The sequence below is a fragment of the Mobula birostris genome, chromosome 20 (assembly GCF_030028105.1).
Source record: "Mobula birostris isolate sMobBir1 chromosome 20, sMobBir1.hap1, whole genome shotgun sequence".
Taxonomy (NCBI): Eukaryota; Metazoa; Chordata; class Chondrichthyes; order Myliobatiformes; family Myliobatidae; genus Mobula; species Mobula birostris.
In genome coordinates this window covers 60,988,461-61,005,721 of record NC_092389.1, presented here as the reverse complement: position 1 = coordinate 61,005,721, position 17,261 = coordinate 60,988,461, and the positions used below count along the sequence as shown (strand labels likewise).

Below are 17,261 nucleotides of genomic sequence, written 5' to 3'. Positions count from 1 at the left end.
GAAGTGGTCTGACTAAGGCCAACAGAAAACCCAGAGCCCAGAGATGGGAGTTTGACAACACTCCCGAGGAAGTGAAGAAATGGAGGACAGATCTCGGAAAAGGGAGGCGGACGCTTGAAAGGAACCAGGAGATGACTATAGACAGTTTAAATGAGGTGGAAAACTGAAAGCTGACCTGGAAGAAGTCATCAGGAAGAAAAAAAAAACTGGAGGCTGAACATCCTTTAACTGCTGCTTTTCAGGTCAGGGAGGAAGGAGCTGGTGGGGTAACTGCATCCCAGATTGAGATGGCCAAGAAGCGTGAGTCAGAACTGTTGAGGCTGTGGCGAGAGTCGGAGGAGTCCCAGAAGAAGCTGACGTCTCGACTGCAGGAGGCTGAAGGGGTAGCCCCGGATAAATGCTTCAGTTTGGAGAAACTCAAACAGCAGCTACCGATCGTGGGAATGAGGAAAGAAGACGGATCCGAAGGATGATGTGCTGCACATGTGGGACATGCTGCCTTTCGCTAACTTCCCCGTGATTGAGAAAGCGACGTTTAGCCGTTCTCCCACTGAGTCAGGTGTAGTGGGCAGCGGTAACTGTGGGCAGTCTCGGTTACAGCAGGACCAAGAAGGAAAGGAAGCGGGGCCCCGGACACGAGACAGGGGGCTCCGAGTTGTAGTGGTGACATGACTGAGGGAGGAGTTAGCAAGCAGACCCGAGGTATCCCTAGTAGTGTCTGAACATTTAGGGTTCAGATGAAGGGGTACGGAGGTCTCGAAGGATTAGGAAGTTCTCAGATAGGTCGGCCTATGTAGCGCCCGTGGACGGGCGGAAGGTCCACTGTTTGGGGAGAAATGTCACTGCGTGTATCTGGATGGGTTACTGTGTCGACATTTCACCTGTGAGTCGGCTGGGGTGATATACTGCGTCCGGTGCTCCCGATATATTGGCGAGACCCGACGCAGACTGGGAGACCGCTTTGCTGAACACCTTCGCTCTGTTCGCCAGAGAAAGCAGGGTCTCCCAGTGGCCACACATTTTAATTCCACATCCCATTCCCATTCAGACATGTCTATCCACTACTGTAAAGATGAAGCCACACTCAGGTTGGAGGAACAACACCTTATATTCCGTCTGGGTAGACTCCAACCTGATGGCATGAACATTGACTTCTCTAACTTCCGCTAATGCCCCACCTCCCCCTCGTACCCCATCCGTTATTTATTTTTATACAGACATTCTTTCTCTCACTCTCCATTTTCTCCCTCTGTCCCTCTGACTATACATCTTGCCCATCCTCTGGGTCCCCCCCGCCCTTGTCTTTCTTCCCGGACCTCCTGTCGCATGATCCTCTCATATCCCTTTTTCCAATCACCTGTCCAGCTCTTGGCTCCATCCCTCCCCCTCCTGTCTTCTCCTATCATTTTGTATCTCCCCCTCCCCATCCCACTTTCAAATACCTTACTAACTCTTCCTTCAGTTAGCCCTGAAGAAAGGTTTATGCCTGAAACGTCGACTGTAAGTCTTCCGAGAGATGCTGCGTTCACCAGCAACTTTGATGTGTGTTGCTTGAATTTCCAGCATCTGCAGATTTCCTGTTTCATTTAATCGTATCTGGTGTATTGTCTGTTATTTGGGCGGGGTGGCGTAAATCACACGGCATCCACACAAACTAATTACCCAGTTTGGCGGGGCCGAGGGCTGTTTCCCTAGACGACAGCGAGCTGAGCGACCCCGAGGCTTACCAGGGGGCTAGACAAATATTACACTTTCAGTCCAGTATTTGTTGCTTTCTGTTTTAACTGCACCATGTCATTATTGCCCTTCAACTCATCTACCCTGTGGTTATGCCTCATCTCCTGCCCGTTCTTTCGATTATATGTGTTGCACGCTATCTTCGATTTATTTCTGCTTTCCCCTTCCACAACCCTATCACTCGGTTCCCACACGCCAGCAAAATTAGTTTGAACCTTCTCTAACAGCCTATTAAATGTGCCCGCAACGACATTGGACGTCTTTGGGTTCAGGTGTAACCCGTTCTTTTCGTACAGGTCGGTTCTCCCCCGGAAGAGGCGCCAATGATCCGGGAATCTGAAGCCCTGCCCCCTACACCAGTCTCTCAGCCACACATTAATACGGCTGATCATGCTATTCTTGCGCTCGCCAGCACGTGGCACAGACAGCAATCCTGAGATTACTACCCCAGAGGTCCTGCATTTGAGCTTCCTACCTAACTCCCTGAATTCTCTCTTCAGGACCTCTTCCCTTTTCCTACCTGTGTCATTGGTACCAACATGTACCAAGACTTCTGGCTGTTCACCCTCTCCCTTCAGAATACTCTGCACCCGATCCGAGACATCCTGTACCCTGGCACCTGGGTTGGAACACACCATGCGGGTATCTCTATGAGGCTGCCAGAACCTCCTGTCTGTTCCCCTCACTATGGGATCCCCTATTGACAACCGCATTTCGCATCTTCCTCTTCCTCTTCTGCACCACGGAACCAGGCTCGGTGCCAGAGACCCGATCGCCATGTTCGTCCTGTCAGGTCATCCCCTCAATCGTATTCATAACGAGAAAAATATTACTGAGGGTTATGGCCACAGGGGACACCTCCAATACCAGAGCTCTTCCCTTCGCTCTCCTGACCGTCACCCTCTTATCTAACTCCTGCAGCCTCGGGGTGACTGACTCCCTGTGGCTCCGCTCCATCCCCTGTTCACTCTCTCCAATAAGCTGTAGGTCATCGAACCGCAGCTCCAGATCCATAACACGGTCTCTAAGGAGCTGTATCTCGGTGTACCCCGTGCAGATGAGGCCATCCGGGAGACGGACAGTGAATGTAGGTCAGGGTAGGAGACAGCAGGACTAACTACATCTGCTGACACCGACAGTATCATCCTCAGGGTGCTGAAAGCCTGTATGAGCCTGCTGTCTGGTATTTTGGTGCACCCTTACAATCTGAGACCAAGTCAGGAAAAGATATGGAATAATTACTGCCTTGGTCCTTTACCCAGTATGGTAATTATCTGAACTTAATGAGGACAATCACTACAGACCAATTGCCCTCACATCTCATGTGATGAAGGTGATGCAGAGGCCGGTCCAGACTTACCTCGGACCCTCTACAGTTTCCCTACCAACCTCATGAGGGAGCGGATGATACCATCATCTCCCTGTTGCAGAGAGCCCACTCCCACCGGGACGATGCTGGTGGCATTGTGAGAATCACTCTTTTTGATTTCTTTAATGCCTTCAATACAATCCAGCCACGTTGTCTGAACAAGGGTGGGCGTAGACAAATTCACTGTCTCCCGGATTACTGCCTTCCTGACAGCTAGACCCCAGTTGGCACCGCTGGGTGGTTCTGTGCCTGAGGTGGAGGTGAGTGACACTGGAGCCCCACAAGGGATTGCCCTGTCTCCGTTTCTGTTCACACGGTACACCTCAGACTTCCAGTGCAACTCTGAGTCTGGCCACTTAAATATGTTCCCTGATGACTCTGCCGTAGTTGGGTGCATCAGAGATGGGCAGGACTCGGGGTACAGAGGGCTGGTTTAACAGGATTGTGGAATAGTAAGGGAAGAATCAACTGCTCCTGAACGTGGTCAAAACCAGGGAAATGGTGATAGATTTTAGGAGGAAGAGGACTGTGATGAATCCTGTATACATTCTGGGAGAAGAAGTTGCGATGGATGAAGGAGGACAAATACCTGGGTGTTCGCCTCGGCAAGAGACACGACTGGAAAACCAACACCAAGACTGTTTAAAAGAAGGGGATGAGCAGACTCTACTTTCTAAGGAAGCCGAGATCCTTGAACACGTGAGGCAGGATGTCGCAGATCGTTTACCAGTCTGTTGTAGCGAGTGCAGTCTTCTTTGCTGCTTTACGCTGCGAAAGAATAATAAACTCATCAGAAAGGTTGGATCCATCCTTGGCCACAACCCGGACTCTTTCGAGTGAGTGGTGGAGTGGATGTCACTGATCAAACTGTTATCGATTATGGACAATCCGGAACATCCTCTCCATGACCTACTGAATAGGCAGCAAAGCCCCCGACCCCTTTTGAACAAACTCACTCAGCTCCGCCCTCACAAGGATGGTAACAAAAATCTTCTGCGACAGGTGAACACACATCATAGTTCAATAGTCTCTGCATTGTTGTTTCAAACATTATTATTGCACACTCATACAGTGTTATTGTGTACATTATTATTCTTCACTTTATTTTCAGTAAAGTCTGCCCGCTGCTTGCTGTGCTTTTAGATGTTGCTGCTGAAACGAATGAATTTCCCACTCGGAATCAATAGAGTATTCATTATTATTATTATTATTACTACTATTATTAATATTCTCCAGCCCTTTATCTCTCAACAACCAACTTCCCAGCTCTTTACTTCACTCCTCCCCTCTCCCGGTTTACCCTATCACCTCACCTGTCCCATATTCTGACTCCCTCCCTTCCTTTCCAGTGCTGAAGAAGGGTCTGGGTCTGAAACGCCGACTGTTCACTTCTCTCCATAGTTGCTGTCTGCCTCCCTGACTTTCCTCCAGCATTTTCCGTCTGTTGTTTGGGATTTCGGCATCTGCAGATTAACTTCTGTTTGCTCATACGCGCATGCGCAGAGGTATGAGGTCATCCCAAATATCGCGCATCGGCTCAGTGGAGGAGAGGCTCACAAAGATCGGCCGCAGGTAGGCGGGGTTACCGGTGCGGAATTAATCAGTGGCGTCTGAAACGTGATTGACGGGCTATTACTGTGAGCTGCTGGCGCACTGGTCCTGCACCCCAGGACAGCCCCGGTCCGTTCCCTCCTTCTCAGCTCCACGATCCGTACCCAGTGCCGCCAGGCTTTCGGCTAATGAGCGGTGGGCCGCCGCCGTTTCTGCGGCGCATGCGCATCGCTTTATTGTTCGGTGGCTGACAGACAGGTTTCTGGTTCGTGGAGCCTTCTGGGTAATGAGGCAGCCATTGATGACAGTACCAAGCGTTGTTCCCGTGCAGTCGAAGAAAATGGGTGCGAATGTATCTCCTGAACACTGCCGTGTTTCAGCTATGTAAATCCGAGGATTAGTAACTCGGAACAAAAATATACTTCCCAGTTAATCTCGGTTGAAGAGTTTACCTTCCAGTCAGTGAGAATGGCAGTTAGAGCTGTATGGAATTAAAACCTTCCGTCAGATTTAGTTCTCTCTGAGTAAATAACGATATGAAACACCTTTGCCTCAATGACAGGTGACTTGAGGCTTTTACATCACAAAAGTGCCGCAGTCCAATGAGAATAGCCAAAACCCACCACTTTATATTCATTGGCATTGCCATCGATGGGTTCAGCACTGTCAATCAGCTGGTGGGAGGGTATCCGAATAATTAGTAAATCTCCAGGATCATACATGTAGAAACAAGTGCTCTTTGTAGTCTTGTGGAACATGAATAGAACTTGAAATAATACCAAAGGACAGAGACAAATTGAGCCAAGTCTTAGGTTGATTGAAGTCAGAAAAAGTGCATTCTCACACAGACAGGAATATAGTCAGAGAATTTGATGGTCAATCAGAACGACTGATCCAGGCCTTGTTCGAAGATGATTGCGTATAGAAACAGAAATCTACAATATATTACAGGCCCTTCGGCCCACAGTGTTGTGTCATCCATGTAACCTATTCTAGAAACTGCCTCGGATTTCCCAACCGCATTGCACTCTGCTTTCCTGAGCTCCACGTACATATCTAACAGTCTCTCAAAAGACTCCATGGTATCTGCCTCTACCATCATCGCTGGCAGTGCGTTCCATGCACCTACTACTCTCTGTGTGAAAAACCTACCTCTGACATCCCCTTTGACCCTACTTCCAACACCTTAAAACTATGCCCCTCGTGTTTGCCAGTTCAGCCCTAGGAAAAAAAGTCTCTGGCTATCCACATGATCAATGCCTTTCATCATCTTATACACATCTGTCAGGTCACCACTTATCCTCCGTCGCTCCAATGCTCAGTCAACCTATTCTCATAAGGCATGTTCTCCATTCCATGCAACATCCTTGTGGGTTTAAAGAAGGTCTTATATAGCTGTAACAGTACCTCACCGATCTTGAACTCAGTTCCATGGTTGATGAAGGCCTTCTTAACAACATTGTCAATCAGCACTGCAGCTTTGAGTGTAAAATTGACATGGACCACAAAATCTCGCTGATCCTCCACATTGCCAATAGTCCCAACATAATGTTGTGTTTTGTCTTCAAATTTGATGTACCAAAATAAACCACAGCACACTTATCTGGGTTGAACTCCATCTGCCAGTTCTGCATCCTATCTGCATCCTGCTGTAACCTCTGGAGAACTGTCCAGACTCTTCACAACACCCTCAACTTTTGTGTCATCAGCACCCTTCTCCTTCCTCATCAAGATCATTTATAAACATCACAAAGAGAAGGAGTCTCAGAACACATCCCTGTGGAACACCACTGGTCACCGTCCTCCATGCAGGATACAAACCATCTACAACCACCTTTTGGTTTCTGTGGGCAAGCCAGTTCTGGATCCACAAAGCAAGGTCTACTTGGATCCTTGCCTCATTACTTTCTGAATGACCGTCACATGGGAAATCTTATCAAAAGTCTTACTGAAAGCCATGTACACTACACCCAATGCTCTACCTTCATCAGTGTGTTTTGTTACATCCCCAAAGAATTCAATAAGGTTCATAAGGCATGATCTGCCCTAGACAGAGCCATGCTGACTATCCCACATCAGATTATGCTTCTGCAAATGCTCATAAATCCTGCCTCTCAGGAGCTTCTCCAACAACTTGCCCTCCACTGAAGTAAGAACCACTGGTCTGTAATTTCCTCGCTGATCTCTACTCCCCTTCTTGAAAAGGGAACAGTGCCTTCTGATCCTCTGGTACTTTTCCTCTCCCTATTGATGTGCAAAGATCATCGCCAGAAGCTCAGCAATTTCCTCCCTCACTTTCCACAGTATCCTGGGGTATATCTCATGTTGAGTACCCCCAACTTGTGTTGAAATTGGTAAAATTGTGACGCCAGAGCTCACATTTAGAGATCATATAGAAACATGTAAAATTATGAAAGGAATAGGTAAGATAGAGGCAGGAAAGTTGTTTCCACTGGTAGATGAGACTAGAACTAGAGGACATTGCCGCAAGATTTGGGGGAACGATGCAGATCAGGAGGAACTGCTTTTCCCAGAGGGTGGTGAATCCGCAGATTTCTCTCCCCAGTGAAGGAGCTGAGTAAATGTATTTAAGACAAGATTGGATAGATTTGGCATAGTCGGGGAATTAAGAGTTATGGGGAAAAGGCAGGTAGGTGGAGATGAGTCCATGGCCAGATCAGCCATCATTTTATTCAATGGCAGATCAGGCTTGACGGGCCAGATGGCCACCCCTGCTCCTATTTCTTATGTTCTCACCACAGACTAAAATCTTTCCTGAAATATTGTCTTTCACCCATTGATGTCTTTTGCAAATATTTTTACAGGTTTGAAATTGCAGAACACTTGGGTATGGGAATCTCAAACACAACAAAACATCAGTTTTTATGTGTCTAGATATTTAAAGAGTAACCAAATACTTTCTTTGCAACACCAACACATCTGTTGTTGATTCTTGGAGATGAAGAAGTATCTCATCCCAGCCGGTGATGTATTCTGTCTCTGAAATGAAGTTTTCTGTTTTAACTCTGTGTAATTCACTGGAACCGGGAGCTGAGAACACACCAGCATTTCTTCACTGGAGATCAGTTCTCAACTGCGTTGATTGAACCAGGGAGTCAGACGTCTGACTTTCTGAATTGCCAGAGAATTGATCGTAGTGAGGTATCATTCTCCTTCTCTCAATGTGGGAAGAGATTCACTCACAGGCTACCCGCAGACACGCCAGTGAGTTCACAGTGGGGAGAGGCCATTCACCCGCTCTGTGTGAGGGAGGGGAACCACTCAGTCATCCAGTAATGAAGATACATCAGCAAGTTCACACCATAGTGAGATGCTCCACCTGTTCTGCAAGTGGGAAGCCATTCTGTTATTGATGCTAAAGGTATATCAGAAAATTCACCAGTGAGAGGACATTGACCTGCTCGGACGGTGGGAAGGCATTCACAGACTCAACCATGCCACAGCGATACCAACGAGTTCACACTGAAAAGATGTCGTTCACCTGCTCAGACTGTGGGAACGGCTTCACTCACTCCTCCAAACTACAGAGACACCAGCGTGTTCACACTGGGAGAAGCCATTCACCTGCTCAGACTGTGGGAAAGGATTCATTCAGTCAAATCACCTCCTACAACATCAGTTAGTGCACACTGGGGAGAGACTATTCACCTGCTCAGACTGTGAGAAGGGATTCACTCGGTCATCTGACCTACTGACACACCAGCGAGTTTACACTAGGGAGAAGCCATTCACCCGTTCTGAATGTGGAAAGGTATTTGCTCGGTCATCTGTACTGAAGGAGCATCAGCAAGTTCACACTTGGGAGAAGCCGTTCACTTGCTCTGAATGTGGGAAGGGATTTGCACGGTCATTTCAACTGAAGGGACATCAGCGGGTTCACACTGGGGAGAGGCCGCTCAGCTGCTCTAAATGTGGGAAAGGATTCACTGATTCATCTCAGCTCTTGAGACACCAGCAAACCCACTCTGGAGTGAAACCATTCCTCTGCTCAGAATGTGGGAAGGGATTCACCGATGCAGCTCAGCTGAAAGATCATCAGTTTGTTCACACTGTGGAGAGGCCATTCACCTGCTCAGACTGTGGGAAAGGATTCACTCGGCGTTCTAGACTACTGACACACCAGTTAGACCACACTGGGGAGAAACCATTCACCTGATCAGAATGTGGGAAGAGATTCACCCATTCCGCTCAACTGAAAGAACATCAGCGACTTCACACTGGGGAATGGCCATTCACCTGCTCTGAATGTGGGAAGGGATTCACTCGGACATTTCAATTGAAGGTGCATCAGCGAGTTCACACTGGGGAGAAACCGTTCATCTGCTCCGAATGTGGGAAGGGATTCACTCAGTCATCTGGACTTGTGAGGCACCAGCGAATTCACACTGCGGAGAAACCGTTCACCTGCTCAGATTGTGGGAAGGAATCCACTCGGTCATCTGAGTTTAAAATACATCAGCGAATTCACAATGGGGGATGCCACTCACCTGTTCTAAATGTGAGAAAGGATTCACTCAGACAACTCAATTAAGACTATAAGATATAGGAGCAGAAGTCGGCCATTCGGCCTTTCGAGTTTGCTCCACCATTCAGTCATGGGCTGATCCAATTCTTCCAGTCATCCCCACTCCCCTGCCTTCTCCCCAAACCCTTTGATCCCCTGTCTAATCAAGAACCTATCTCTCTCTGCCTTAAATGCACCCAATGACTTGGCCTCCACAGTTGCATATGGCAACAAATTCCACAAATTTACCACCCTCTGAGGAAAGTAAGTTCTCCTCATCTGTTTTCTAAATGGATGTCCTTCAATCCTGAAATTGTGCCCTCTTGTCATAGACTCCCCTACCATGGGAAATAACTTCACATACCTAATCTGTTCAGAGCATTTAACATTCTGAATATTTCAATGAGATTCCCCTCCATCCCCATTCCCCTGAACTCCAGGGAATACAGCCCAAGAGAAGCCAGATGCTTCTCGTATGCGTAACGTGCTGTGAGGTTTCACTGCTAATGTAATGGCTTCTTTGTAATGTTCACTGCTGAAGTAACGGTTTCTCTGTAGCAGCAATGTTCGTGTTATGGCTGGCGATAACAGGACTCTGGGATGCATGTCAGCCAATCAGGACTTTGTTGCTGTGTCTCGTGAATCTGGGACCAGTTGATTTTGTCAGAGACAAAGGTGGAGAGAGAAGACGCGAATGGAGAGATTTGCTGGACCGCCGGACAGGGTGGACTCGGAGCGAGGGTCCAAAGGGCAGTGACGATCGGAGGAGGCCAATGGGGACCGATCGGCCTATCAGTGAGCTCCAATTTTGCGCACAGACTGTTTAATAAGATTGGGTCCTTTTTTCAATTTTGTTTCTCTACTAACTATACAGTCAAAGTAAGAGTTATAAAGCTTAATCGTTTAATCGCAAAGTGTGTACTGTTTGTTATTTCTGGGCACTGATTTGTAACAAGGGACACGTCGAGCAGCATCCACCCGAACGAGATTTCTTCAGTTTGGCCGGGCAGGGGGTTATCACCCCCTAGATTAAGCCGCCAGGCAAAGCGAGAATTACAATTGTGGGGGCTACGTTCGGGATTGATTCCGTTGGATACTGAGTGATTACCCTGCGAAATGAACCAGTGGGGCAGATATATGTACTCCGGATAAATTGTTAATTCCACTGTTAAGTTCTGTTGAAGTTGCGATTGTGAGCGGAGACTTGATAAAATGGCGGATACAGCTTTTGTTCTCATGCAGACCAGCGCCGAGGTAGCTGGCGGCGGAGATTTCAAAGACAGGGTTCTGTCATTTCTGAGGAGTGAGGGGAAAGAGTGGTCGGAGTTGGAAGGTCTAATTAGTCCACGTCCCCCGGTGAAGAATGAGAATTCTGAGATTGTATCCGCCCTTACATCTCTGGGAAGTAAATGGGAAAATCAGATTCCAGGTCCCAGCTATGGCGGGCTCCGCCTATTCTCTGGAATTACGCCCACCCCTAAAGGGGAGGAGGAGTATAAGACGTGGGTGGAACGGACCTCTCAGTTGTTAGATGATGGCAGTGCTCGGATGATGAAAAGCGACAGAGATTGGTTAAAAGTTTGAATGGGCGTGCCGCTGACGTGAGTGCTGTCAGGTTACATTATCCCGTAGCGACAGCTGTCAGTTATCAACAAGCACTGGGCAATGATTTTGATCCGACTGGAAGCCCAGTGGAGGTCCTGGTGGGGTTTCAAAGCATGCGTCAGGAGCAGGGGGAGAAGGTTTCTGCTTTTTTTTTTACGGCTAGAGAGGCAGCTAAATTGGTTGCGGCACAGAGGGGTCATACAGGCGGCTGAGGTGGATCGGTTAAGAATGGACCAGATAGCCAGTGGCGCAGTGTCCCATGATCTGATTGTGTGGAGTCTCTGACAGTCTCGTAAGACGCGTCCCCTCCATCTTTTGTTGAACTGATCAGAGAGGGACGGGAAGAGGAGAACGCGGCGGAAGCGTGGGACGACTCAGTCAGCAGGGTACAGTCCTCGGTGGTGTCCCCTGCGGTGAAGTGACCACAGATAGCCTACCCCGGGGAGCGGTAGAGGAGATTGTGGCAGAGTGGAGATACGTCGGTTGTTATCAGCGGGTGTGACCCCCCCCCCATATGTTGGGGCTGTTGTGGGCGGGGGGGGGGAGGCTGCAGATTCCCCAAGGGGATGAACAGTGCGGAGCGCTGCTGGCAGCAGGTGTCACGCCAGAAGGAGAGTGAGCCCCCGGGTACCTCGGAAGTGAGAGTCGTTGGGGAAACCAAGAAGGGACCCAGTGAGGGAACGGCCTGGTGTCTCTGGGGGAACACATTCCCAGCAATGTACCAAGGAACTCCCGAAAGCAAAAGACCCTATTCCTGAAGGCTTAGTGGGACCACACTCCAGTGCGTCGCTATTGACAGAGGGTACCTACGCTAAAACCATACTCGACACGGGGTCGCAGGTCACGTTACTGTACCATTCGTTTTACAACCGGTATCTGAAGCATTTACCCTTGACACCATTCGGTGCACTGGAGATTTGAGGTCTTAGTGCTGGTGCTAATCCATACAACAGTTATTTGTCAGTGAAACTGGAGTTCTCGGAGGCCGATGTGGGAGTGTCTGAGGGTCTTGATACATTCGTGCTGGTTTCCCTGTTGAGAAGGGCTGCGTTTCAATTCTGGTGGGGACCAACTCCCCCCTGGTGAGGAGGCTCATGGGGGCCTGTAAGGAGAAGGCGAGGGAGAGCTTTTTGGAGACCCTCTTCCTGCACCCAGTGTTTCAAGGTGCTTTTGAGGAAGTGCGTGGCAGCTTTGGGCTGGATACCAAATTTAAACGAGGGACTGTGTGGTTCACCCAGTCGAATCCAATGGTGATACGGCCCGGGGAAATAGCGAAAGTGATGGAGACCCACCATATTTTCCGGAGTGCCTGAGGGCGAACCCTTCTTAGTGGACGCTCTGGAGAACCACAAGGGGGTGTCGGGATTTCCCGCTGGGCTACTGGTGAGGCCGGAATTGCAGAAGCCCTCGGCGAGCAGGATGGCAGTGATCGTCAGGAACACTACTACGAAGAGGGAGGTAACCTTCAAGCGGGGGATGCCTCTGGCGCATTTGTTCCCGGTGACGGTAATGTTTAGCGCCCCCGTGAGGCACGCCGAGGAGAAACTATTGGAAAAGCGGGGGAAGTTGACCGCTGAGTCATTCAACTTCGGGGACTCCCCGGTGCCGCCGGGTTGGAAAAGGAGGCTGGTAGAGAAGATGTTCAAATTGGAAGGTGTATTTTCCATTGTCGAGTTTGATGTGGGTTGATCCAAGAGCACTCGTCACACTATCCGGGTGACCGAGGACACCCCGTTTAGAGAGAGATCGCGGCGACTAGCAGACATGGAAGACATGCGGCAGCACTTGTGTAAGTTGAAGGAAGCTGGGATCATCACTGAGTCCCGAAGCCCCTATGCGTCCCCAGTAGTAGTGGCCCGGAAGAAGAACGGGAAGGTAAACATGTGTGTGGACTAAAGGACTCTGAACAGGCGCACCGTGCCTGACCAGTATACGGTCCCGCGGGTCGAAGACGCACTGGCCTGTCTGAGTGGTGCAAAGTGGTTCAGTTTGCTGGATTTGAGGAGTGGATATTACCAGATCCCCATGAGTGAGGCCGACAAATAGAAGACGGCATTTATATGTCCCCTGGGATGCTAACAGTTCGAAAGGATGCCCCAGGGCATATCGGGAGCCCGTGCAAACTTCCAGCGGGTCATGGAGAAGACGGTTGGGTATATGAACTTGCTTGAGGTGTTCATGAATTTGGATGACCTCACAGTATTTGGATCCACCTTGGAAGAACACGAAGCGAGGCTACTGAAGGTGCTCGGCTGCCTGAAAGCTGCAGGGTTAAAACTTTCCCTGTCTGTTATCTAAGTCGGACACATAATCTCACAAATGGAGTAGCTACCGACCCGGCTAAGATAGAAGCGGTGTCCACCTGACCAAGGCCCCAGACTGTGAGCGCCCTGCGCTCGTTCCTGGGGTTCTGTGGTTATTATCGGAGATTCCTGACGGGCCACGCCAAAGTGGGTCACCCCTTGAATCAGCTTCTGTGTGGTTACCCTCCCCTGGGGAAGAAAGGGAGGGGAGGAGGGACAGGAGGGTGGAGAATATCTAAACTTTTGGACAGAGGTGGATGATTTCAGCCTGAAGCACCGGGCCGGGGAGCCGGAACATTGATGCGGATGCTTTGTCCCGACAGGTACATGAGGGACTGGACAGGGACGAGGAGGGGGAGAGCGCTCCTGCCCCTGGGGTGACAGGTACATGAGGGACTGGACAGGGACGAGGAGTGGGAGAGCGCTCCTGCCCCTGGGGTGACAGGTACATGAGGGACTGGACAGGGACGAGGAGGGGGAGAGCGTTCCTGCCCCTGGGGTGACAGGTACATGAGGGACTGGACAGGGACGAGGAGGGGAAGAGCGTTCCTGCCCCTGGGGTGACGGGTACATGAGGGACTGGGCAGGGACGAGGAGGGGGAGAGCGCTCCTGCCCCTGGGGTGACAGGTACATGAGGGACTGGACAGGGACGAGGAGGGGGAGAGCGTTCCTGCCCCTGGGGTGACGGGTACATGAGGGACTGGGCAGAGACGAGGAGGGGGAGAGCGCTCCTGCCCCTGGGGTGACGGCCCTGTGTCAGTTTGCCATCACCGTGAAGGCAGAGGAAAAGGAGCGGCCGGATCGAGCAGCGGATCAATGGGCGGCTTCCGATGACGTCATTCCCCAGGTTCACTGTGACCTCACTGCTGCCGGAATTGAGTTCTGGGGAAGTGGCGGCTGCTGAGCGGGATGGCCCGGGCATTGGCACTATTTGGTCCGCGGTAGAAAATTGAGACACGGCTCAGACAGAGAAGAGAAAACAAGCTTCGGTGCCTCCATTACTGAAAGAGTGGCCTCGATTGGAGTTGAAGAGCCAGATCTTATCCCGGGTCACGTCATGACCGGTCCGACCCGGCGTTGCCAGCTGGTTCTGCCCGAGAAGTATCGGAGGATTGCTTTGAAGTCACTTCATGATGATTCTGAACATTTGGGGGTGAAGAAGACCTATGGATTGCTCAGCGACCGGTTTTGCCTGCCCCGAATGAAGTCGGAGGTTGAAGAATACTGCAAGTCGTGCATTCGCTGCATACGCCGGAAGACACTGCCTACGCGGGCAGCTCCTTTGTCCCACTTACACTTACAGAGCCCCTGGACCTGTTGTGTGTGGATTTCCTGTCCATAGAACCCGATGCCAGCAACACGGCGAATGTCTTAGTCATCACCGACCACTACATCAGATATGCTCAGGCTTTTCCTACCAAGGACCAGAGGGCGACTACGGTGGCAAAAGTGTTATGGGAGAAGTATTTCGTTCATTATGGTCTTCCCAGGTGGATACATACTGACCAGGGACGGGACTTCGAGAGCAGACTCATCTATGAGTCACTGCGCATGCTTGGAGTTGAGAAGTCGAGGACCACGCTCTATCACGCGCAGGGCGATCCCCAGCCTGAGGGGTTTAATAGGACCTTGCTAGACGTACTCGGGACCCTGGAGATCAGCGAAAGCTGGTGGAGTCAACATATTGAGATCTGGTTCACTGTTACAACTGTACACGAAATGAAGCTACTGGGTACTCGCCATGTTATCTGATGTTTGAGCGCGAGGCGAGTTTGCCCATTGACCCTTGTTTTGGGACTGATGAGGGTGACTTACCACCGAAGCCTTATCTGAAGTATTTGTGTGATATGAGGACTGAGCTCAAAAGCGCTTATGAATTGGCTGGGGCTGCAGCCGCCAAGCAGAATCGAGGAAATAAGAGGAGGTATGATCAGAAAGTGAGATTCTCCCAACTCCTGCTGGGAGACCGAGTCCTCATAAGGAATTTGGGGCTACCTGGAAAGTACAAGTTAGCTGACTGCTGGGCGGCCACACCTTATGTGGTGGAGAGTCAGATGCCAAACCTACCGATTTTCCAGGTGAAACGAGAAGGGGCCTGTCAAGATTCTTCATCGGAACCACCTGCTGCCCCTGGGACAAGAGGTGCAGGTTGACCCAGAGCCCGACTTGGAGCCTACACCTAGTAAGAGGACTCTGCGAAAACGCAGGGCAACTGCAGGGCCCACAGCGGGGTAGGCTGGGCCGGGCCGCGCCCATGAGAGGGAAGCTGAATCGGAGGATGATTATCTGGATGTGAGGTACATGCTACCTTTCGCTAACTCCCCATTGATTGAGGAAGAAAGCCCCGGCCCCTTTCCCCCTGAGTCAGGTGAGGTGGAGGGGGTGGGTGAGTTGTGGGCAGCCTGGGTTACAGCAGGACATTGAAGGAGAGGAAGCGGGGCCTGGACACGGGACAGAGGGCTTCGAGTTGTGGGGGTGGGGGTGGGGGAGGACTCGGCAAGCAGACACGAAGTGTCACCAGTAGCGTCTGAGTCTGAAGAGTTAGGTGAGGAGGTACGGATGTGTAGACCACCGTAGGTTGGCCTACGTAGCGCCTGGGGAACAGTGTGTGATCTCTGCTGTTGTGGCGAGCTATGACACTGCCTTTTGCATCTGGATTGGACTTCGTGTTTGTAGGAGGGGTTGGCGAACTATCTCAACGTCATGAGGACATGACTAAATTTGGTAGTGGTGGGGGCAGAGTGTAACGCGCTGTAAGGGTTCACTGCTATGTAATGGTTTTTTTGTAATGTTCACTGCTGAAGGAATGGTTTCTCTGTAGCAGCAATGTTTTGGTTATGGGCGGAGATAACCGGACTGTTGATGCATGTTAGCAAATCAGGATTTTGTTGCCCTGTCTTGTGATTCTGGACGCAGTTGCTTTTGCGGGCTTTTGCGAAAAGGAGAGAGAGAGAGAGATGAAGAGTGAAGACGCGAACGGAGAAATGTGGTGGATCGCCGAACGGGGTCGTCTCCGAGCGGAGGCCCAAAGGAGGAGATCGATGGAGGAAGAAGAACAACTGAACTGTGTGAGCTCCAACTTCGTGCGCACAGGACCGTTTAATCAGATTGGTGCCTTATTTCCATTTTATATATATATATATTCTCTACTGACCATGTAGTCAAATTAATAGTTATACAGCTTAATTGTTTAACCGCAAATTGTGTACTGTTTGTTATTTCGGGGTACTGATTTGTAACAGGGTACACATCGTGCAGCATCCAGCCAAACGAGATTTCTTGAATTTGGCCGTACTGGGGGACTATCACCCCGTAGATTAAGTCTGGAAGAAGCGCGTGTTACAATTCATTTTCCTTCCATTTATAAAATAGTTAACCCTTTCATTTCTTCTTCCATGCACTTCCCGACACTGTGCACCATCTGCCAATTTTCCCCATATTCCTAAAATACTGATTCAGTCCGCCATTTCATTTGCCCCCATTACTAATTCTCGTTTACCCACGGCCGGAAATTCGCCCTCTCCTCCCTTTAACATGTCATGTAGCTGAAGAAACCTTTGGTGTCCTCTTTTATATGACTGTCTAGCTTAAATTAGTATTCCATCTTTATGTTCTTAATGACTTTTTGGTTCACTTCTCTTGGTTTTCATAAGCTTCCAAATTGTCTGACTTCCCACAATTTTTTTTTACTCAATTATATCGCCTCTCTTAGATTTTTATGCTGGCATTGACATTCCTGCGAAATTCTTCTTCTTTTGTGATGTATTTATCCCGAGCCTTCCGAATTGCTTCCGGAAATTCCAGCCATTGCTGCTCTGCCGTTGTCCCTGCCAGTGTTCCCTTCCGATTAATTCTGGCCGATTGTAATTGTCTCTGTGATTACCGGTACTCTGCTGTAATACCAGCACATCTGGTTTAGCTTCTCCTTCTCAAACCTCAAGGTGAGCTCAGAAACATTCTGCTCATTTGGCCCTAAAGGTTGTTTTGCTTTCAGGTTTTCAATCAGTTTCGCTTCATTGCCCCACACCCAGTGCAGGACAGCAGATGCTCCAATGGGTTCAAACGTCAGCTGCCTTAAAAAGCGATCTCGAAGGCACTCTAGAAATTCCCAGAAATGGAACCCAGGATTAACCTGATTTTCCCCATCTACACGCATATTTAAATCCCCCA

The 17,261-nt window shown here is 49.8% G+C and overlaps 1 pseudogene; it reads left to right on the top strand.

The window, feature by feature from the left end:
• Positions 1–4,601: 4,601 nt before the first annotated feature.
• Positions 4,602–17,261, top strand: part of LOC140185021 (uncharacterized) — a 76,463-nt pseudogene continuing 63,803 nt past the window's right edge.